We start from the raw sequence: 7,895 nt of genomic DNA, 5'->3' as shown, positions 1-7,895 counted from the left end.
GAAAACATTAAACATCACAGCCATAGGTCTGCAGGTTGCAATGTAAGAAAATAAGCATTAATTAGTTAAGAAATACACAGCTCACGTTAGGTCTAAATTACGCTTTTACAACTGAGAAAAGGATTCCAAAGGATCGGAACTAAAATGGTAGCATTTTCTGACAACGTAAGTTATAGATTGTGCCTATAGTTAGGGGAAGTTTGATGGAAAATAGTGTGATTTAAAAATATAGTGTAAGTTACTCCAAGAGAGAAATGAAATGAATTATGAAATAGATTAATCAATACAGTGAAGTAAGACTGACTTCAACTATAGGATGATATTAAAAACATTGGCGTGGAGGTTGCATTTTAAGAAAATGAGAATTAATTAGTTGAAAAATTGGCAGCTCAGGTTAGGTTTAGTTGAAAAATAGGCAGCTCTCACGTTAGGTCTAGAATGCACTCTTACAGCTTGGAAAGAAAAGGATCCCTAAGGATCAGAGCAAGAATGATGTTATTCTCTGAAGAAGTATAAGGATATTTAGATTAAGTTATGTATGGTGCCATAGAGTTAGTGTAAGTTTGATGGAAAAGAATGACATTGAAAAACATAAGTTATTCCAAAATAGAATGAAATTAATACTACAATAGTCATAGCAAGAGAAATAGGATGCAGAACAGCAGCAATGTACAAAAAAGGAAGACATGCAGGTCATGTCATAAACTGAAGAGTTAGGATAAGATGAATCAAAATGAATGAGACTAGAAATATATTAATCCAACAGAGTGAAGTGAGACTTACTTCAAGTTTAGGATGATATCAAATATAGCAATACATTACTGTGAAGATCATTACTTCAAAAATTCATAGCTCACTTAAGGTCTAGAACACAGTTTTACAGCTGGCAAAGAAAAGGATTTCAAAGGATGGGAGCTAAAATTATGTATTTCCTGACAAGGATATTTAAATTAAGTTATAGATTAGATTATCTTAGAAATATAATCACTCAAATAGATTGTGACATGATATCCATTCCGTCAGCACTTCATTGTCCACCATCATTCCGAGGTTTTCAATTTCTCTTTTCTCAATTTGCCTTTTTTCCATATCATCATGAGGCTGTGGCATGGGCGTCTGCAGGCTTCTCTGCTCTTTGCTTAAATGCAACAGAAGCAGCAGAGGGATGGACGATGAAAGGAAAATGAATACAGTTGAACCTGAGTAATATGTATGTCAAGGTGAAGAGAAAATAATATGTATAACTAAGAATTACTTACAAATCAGATTTAGATACCATGTCATATCAACAAAGTCGTAAATAAATAAATAATAAATAAATTAATTAAAATACTGTAATTACATCTATTTTGAGGAAGAAGATACAGTATAATACAGGTTATTTCTGCCATACAGTGATAAAACAATGAATCTAAAAGTTTGGCTCATAAATACACAACATTGGACAGTTTAGTGAACACTTTGATACTGAAATACTACAGTAGACACTATAGTTATATAGACTCTAAACAATTTTTAAAAATCGTCTAAAATAGCATTTCTTTTACTAATGACTGCAAAATGTGGTTTAAGCAATGGCTAATAAATGCATTACGTACAAATAAAGTTTAATTAACACGTTTTTAGATTATATTTTGCCGGGACCTACAGTAATTTTCGTACAAAACAGAATTATGCAAGAACTGAGTTATGCATTAAGCAGTCTCAACTCTATCAATAAAACAGTTTGGAAACACAATTCACAGCATAGAGCATGATCATATACTTGCCAGAATAAGCAGGGTATGGCATTTGTGTTATTTAACTCAGTTGGAGTGTTATTAAATATCTTTCAGGATTCGGTAATTTCATGTTCCAACAAAATGATATTTAGTCTTACACTCTAAACAAATCATGAATAAAAGCATTGCTTGTAACCTGAACTATGAACTCTGTGCCTTTCTCTGATGAACTTGAAATCCATTAAATAAGCAGATATGCTTGACTACCGTGCTGCATAATTATCCAGATTATCCTATCTGTACATAAAGTGGACTTTAAAAAAACTTAAACAAAAACTGAAAGGAAAAAGCCTTCACAGCCATTAGGTGAATGCACATGGTAGAAAGAGGTATGGATGATTATCAAATGAAATGAATATCCACACACTATTCTAATGTTTCAAACCCAGGACTTTGGACAAAACTATACCAACATCAATCCAAAGTCTGCTTAGGAATTCTCCTCCTGCAGGCGTCCATAGAATCAGCTCTCATACTCCTCACTACCTCATCTTGGTTAAGAATAAGCTCTGGCAGCAAATGGCAAGTGGGAATGGCGAAGAGGCTGGGCCTAAACATGCTGTTTCAGTAAAACTATCACCACACACAAAAGAGTTTCTGTGCTACCACTATTTCTAAGGTATATGGGCAGAATATCTTGTCAGTAGGGTGGTCTCCGGCTGTTAGAGCGGCTAGAGGCCCCAATAGAAACTAAGGGTGACATCCGGCTACTGTATTGTGGCTGGAGTCACCGTATAGCAAGTAAGGGTGGTCTCCGGCTGTTAGAGCGGCTAGAGGCCCCAATAGAAACTAAGGGTGACATCCGGCTGCTGTATTGTGGCTGGAGTCACCGTATAGCAAGTAAGGGTGGTCTCCGGCTGTTCGAGCGGCTAGAGGGCCCAATAGAAACTAAGGGTGACATCCGGCTGCTGTATTGTGGCTGGAGTCACCACAAAGTAGTTTACCCTCCAATTCCCTCTTAGTTCTTATAGTTACTAATTTATAGCTTTTATTTTGTGTGTGTGTGTGTGTGTGTGTGTGTATGTCTCTCTGTGTGTGATTGCGGGTATATGTGTGTGTGCATGGGCCTCTCTCGTCCCTTTCGGCACTCACTACGGAGGGTTGATCCCTAGATCTTCTTCTGCTGCACCATCACTGCCGAGTCTGGGAACGCTGGGGGGCTCATTCCCACGGGGAGGGGGGATTCGGTGGGAAGGAGGGTGGAAGGCATGGAGGTACCCCACGTCCCCCTCCGACCTGGGCTCCCCCATTGTCCACGATCTCCTACGCAGTGTTGGTTTTCCCCCTAGGGGAAAATTGGAGGGCTCAAGGGGGTCCCGTGGGTCTCTTAAAGGGGCTCAGGGAGTCCTGAAAGAGCCTACGAGGGTACTAAAGAGCCAGGTTAGGCCTGAAAGGGTCCAAGAAGCCCTCAGGGCCTAGAAGGAGCTCAAAGGAACCAGGGTGGGAGGTGGGGTTAGTCGACCTCTCAGAGTGGAACTCCAGTTCGAGGCTTCATGGTAAAGGAAAAAAAGTAGAGATGAAAAGGATAGGACAAGAATCTGCGTCAAATTATTTTGAAGTCCATTTCAAGGAATGCAGCACATTCAAGTAAGTTTTGTTGTCTTGTAACAGTTGGGCTGAAAAGTTCATAGGCTAATATAGTAAAAAATATTTTTTTGACAAAATTCGATTTTATTATTCAATATAGTTGCCTTCGAGGGCGATACAACGATTATAGCGGTCATACAATTTTTCGATGCCATTTTTATAGTACGATTTCTCTTTAGCCTCAAAATAGGCCTCAGTTTCGGCGATTACCTCTTCATCAGTGCTAAATTTCTTTCCAGCGAGCATTCTTTTAAGGTCTGCAAACAGGAAAAAGTCACTGGGGGTCAGATCTGGAGAATATGGTGGATGGGGAAGCAATTTTATTACGGTTGAATATCGCTAAACATTGCTCCGAATCATCAAAACGTTGTTGCTTTTGATCGATTGTGAGCACGCGCGGCACCCATTTTGCACACAGCTTTCGCATGTTCAAATATTCATGCACAATATGTCCAACACGTTCCTTTGATATTTTTAAAGTCTCAGCTATCTCGATCAACTTCACTTTACGATCACTTAAAATTATTTTGTGGACTTTTTTGATGTTTTCGTCGGTAACTGCCTCTTTGGGGCGTCCACTGCGTGCATCGTCTTCGATGCTCATTTCGCTTCGTTTAAATTTAGCAAACCACTTCTCAACGGTTGATTTTCCTGGTGCAGAGTCCGAATAATGTTTATCAAGCCAAGCCTTTACTTCAACAGTATTTTTTTTTTTTTGCCAAAAAGCAATGCTTTATAACACGAAATTATTTTTTATCCATTTTTTCACAATAACAAAAGCTGCTTCACTCACAATGCTATATCTCACGAACTAATTATCCGGCAGCTGTGAAATTTATACACGTATCTTTTGAAGGTTAGTACTAAGTAAAAATCACATGGATTTAATTCTAGTAACGCCATCTATGAGTCAGCCTACGAACTTTTCAGCCCAACTGTTAGTAGAGCATAAAATGTGTAAACCTGAAAAAAAAGCAAAACATTTTGAAATAGAGAAAGCAGTCTGATGGGAAATTCACAATACTAAAGTGTTTTAACACATACATACACAGTGCACTATACAACAGTCGCATTTCTGTTTAGTATTTGAAAGAACCATTGTTTCTTTCGTATGGATGTCTAAGAACAAGGCAAAAGTAATTTGAAGTATAACCATTTGCTCACGTATACATTTTCTAGGTCTGTCTTTTATAATTCAGGTAGCGAATAACGATGCATTATAAGTATAACATTTTGCAGCAGAATCAGTGTATCAATGTGTATGTAGAATTGATGTATCAGTTTATATGTTGTGAATTCCGTTTTAGCAAATTATTGATTATAAATTCAATGTTAACCATATAATGTAAGATTCAAGGACTACATTAATGCTGCTGGCTTCAAGCTGTCCCATTTTCGGTCTGTGCCTGAAGTGAATGGATTCGCGCATACACAAATTGTTTTGTCGCAACCTGCTCCACGTGACACCAAATTTCACGGCCTTCGTTATTTTGTTGCAAACCGTTGCAACCTGTGACTCAAAATCAAATGTTTCGTTCGATATGTGGCAGCCCATAAAAGACTAACGTTCACCTTCACAGTTTGCGACAACAATGACTCGTCCCTTCGTGTTGTGTCAGATCCGGCATGAGGCTGGCCTAAAATAGCATGTTTGAGCCGATGCACCATCCTGCTAGAAGATGTACGGAATTTCAGACACCACGGTTTCTATCTACAGCTTTACTAATGTCTTATGCATCCAAGGTGGTCGCCAATTTCATAAGCGACGCCCCTGGATCTTCCAAAATGAACTCTTGGGCTCTTTGGGCAACTGACGGGGTCCTTGATGTCTTTTGAATTGAATTCTTCTCACCGAGTTAGTAGAACCCTGCTCGAACATCTTCGACACAGTATATTTATGTGCGAAGTTCTACACAGTCCATCTCATGCACCCAAAAAACCTTATGATTTCAATCAGTGATCTTCCAGTGCGAAGACCTTCAATAATCGCCACTCTCCAATTGTATTCTATACTTAACCTCACTAACTCAGCCACTTCAACGTTCTGCATCAACAGCCAACCACTGCCGAAGTCATATTTAGCAGAAACATCAATCTAAACTTTACCAGATTCTGCTGACTCATGATGTACATGCATGCATATCTCTAAGGTTTAGGCCATAATAATTTGACCGATTTGGTTTATTTTACTTTGCTTTTCTGCAACGTTTTTGCTAATCACAAAGATGGGAATGAGTGATGATAGTAGGACGAAATTTATGATGGAACTCTCAAAAAGAACAGCCATGCCCAGGCTGGGATTCGATTCCGGGACCCCTGGCAACGTAAGGCAATGTGATAACCACTTCACCATGGAGCTGGCATAATAATTTGAACCCTGATTATTAGAAAATACTTTGTTCTGCTTACGTTAGCCCTGTCTAGCTCATTGCACTTTTTGAAACTCTGTGTAGGGGACGTGTATCCCAGTGTCAGGCTGGTGCAACGAAATCATATTCAACCAAGTAAACATTGCACGCAAAAATAGCGGTGTTCAAATAACCAACTGCTTGCTGCTTGCAATGTTAATTTCTTTGGTTATTACGAATTATGTGACCACTGACCATACACCACATTGTACAATGCCCTAGAACAGATGACTCGGTGTTGCATTTTTAAACCAACTAGACACGTCAGTGCAAAGGGAGTGAAAAAGTGCAGCGAACTAGACTGGTTAATTTCTCACTCAAGTGCACCTTGAATATAATCTGACTGCTTTCCTTCTTTCAGAGTCAAGACAGAATCCCTGCAAACGTCACAGCTGAAGCACCAGCTCCAGAGACAACTCTTAGAGAGGAAGAACAAACACCATTTTCCTCGCCAGAGGGACTGAAACCTCAATGAAGTCTGTTTGGAGGTTCTCACCTTACATGCTGATGTACATCACAGAATTAAACATTGTAAATGTCTGTCACTTACCTTCAATGTTTAACTTCTAGGATAAGGAGTAATGTACAGAGGTAGATCAATGATTTTCATCAAGTGTACAGACTGGAAGGCATGCAAGACGTAATTTTCTGACACAACATGAGAAATATATTGGCTCAGACAGTTCAAGTTATATGACTGTTATCTTTTTGAATAATAGACAATAAGTGAGTTTAAAAATAACTTTCCAATTGTAATAACTGACAAAACAAAATATCATAAACGTTTTAAACAGGGTGATTCAAAATAAATCAGTAATACAAGGTAACCAAAAAAGTTCTTGCAGTTTTTGACGTCCCATTAATCATGCACTCACACAGAGGAAACGAAATGACGCACGTGCCTGCCAAGCAATCGGGAGTTAGTCTGATTATTGACTGTCAGTAATACAGTCACGTTGCGCACACACAGTAGTCATAGCTCGTCCAGTGTCGAAGAGAAATGGAGGTATCGAAGCAGCTTGTTCGCGTGTGTTTGTTGTATGACTTTAAAGTGGGCCTGTCAGCTTCCACATCAAGTCGTCACATTTGCCAGGCATTTGGGGAGAATGCCGTGAACGAACGCACTGCCAGGCATTGGTTCCAGAAATTCTGTTCGGGAGATGCGAACCTTTCGGATGAACCTCGCAGTGGACGACCACATGTGTTGGATGACGAGGCCCTGAAAGCAGCCATCGAGGAGGACAGTGGTCTAATGTGTGATGAACTTGCAGAAAAGTTCCATGTTTCCGCTGAAACAGTTAGACTGCACCTGCATGGGATAGGGAAGTCATACAAGTTAAGCAAGTGGGTACCCCACACATTGTCGGCAGCCAACAAGGAACGAGTGACAGCCTGTTTGTCCTTGCTCACTTGGCACCTGAACACACCCATATTTGATCGCTTGCTCATTGGTGATGAAAAGTGGGTCCTCTATGACACTCCCAAGCGTACCAGACATTGGTTGTCACCACGTCATCCTGTTCCTCACACCTCAAGACCACCTCTGCATCCACAAAAGGTTATGCTCTCTGTATGGCGGAATTGTCGGCAAGTGGTGCATTACAAGCTCCTTCTACCTGGTCAGACCATCACCGCTGATCTCTACTCTCAGCAGTTGCAAAGGGTGCACCGTGCATTGCAGCAGAAGGAGCCAGCATTGGATTGATACGAATCGCAAGGGAGTGCTGTTCCTGCAGGACAATGCCAAGCCACATGTGGCAAAGAGGTCCAGGGAGACCATTCAGCAACTTGGCTGGGAGACACTGTGCCATCCACCATATTCACCGGACCTTGCACCAACAGATTACCACCTGTTTCATTCCCTCGACAACCACCTCCGTGGGAGATCCTTCACAAATGAGGGATACCTGCGGAACGCACTCACGGTCTTCTTTGCATCCAAGCCCACCGAGGAACTTTGGCAAAAGGTGTTGGATGCTAATGGAGGTTACTTCGAAACCTAAAGGTACGTCCTGTCCACTGTATTGCTCTTTGTTTATCACTGCTCTACAACGGCAAGAACTTTTTTGGTTACCTTGTATTTCGGGAGACAAGGGTATAAACGATTTTAAACATAAAA

At 40.4% G+C, this 7,895-nt stretch overlaps 1 long non-coding RNA gene across 1 annotated transcript; it reads left to right on the top strand.

The window, feature by feature from the left end:
* Positions 1-681: 681 nt before the first annotated feature.
* On the top strand, positions 682-6,310 carry LOC146003926 (uncharacterized). Its single transcript, XR_014443868.1, has 2 exons — positions 682-3,368; positions 6,138-6,310. It is a non-coding gene; the product is annotated as an uncharacterized LOC146003926 (long non-coding RNA).
* The last annotated feature ends 1,585 nt before the right edge of the window (positions 6,311-7,895 follow it).

This window comes from Lepisma saccharinum, chromosome 21, assembly GCF_977018435.1.
Source record: "Lepisma saccharinum chromosome 21, izLepSacc3.1, whole genome shotgun sequence".
NCBI classification, from domain to species: domain Eukaryota; kingdom Metazoa; phylum Arthropoda; class Insecta; order Zygentoma; family Lepismatidae; genus Lepisma; species Lepisma saccharinum.
Note: the sequence above shows the minus strand (reverse complement) of the source record. Positions and strands in the feature narration are given on the sequence as shown.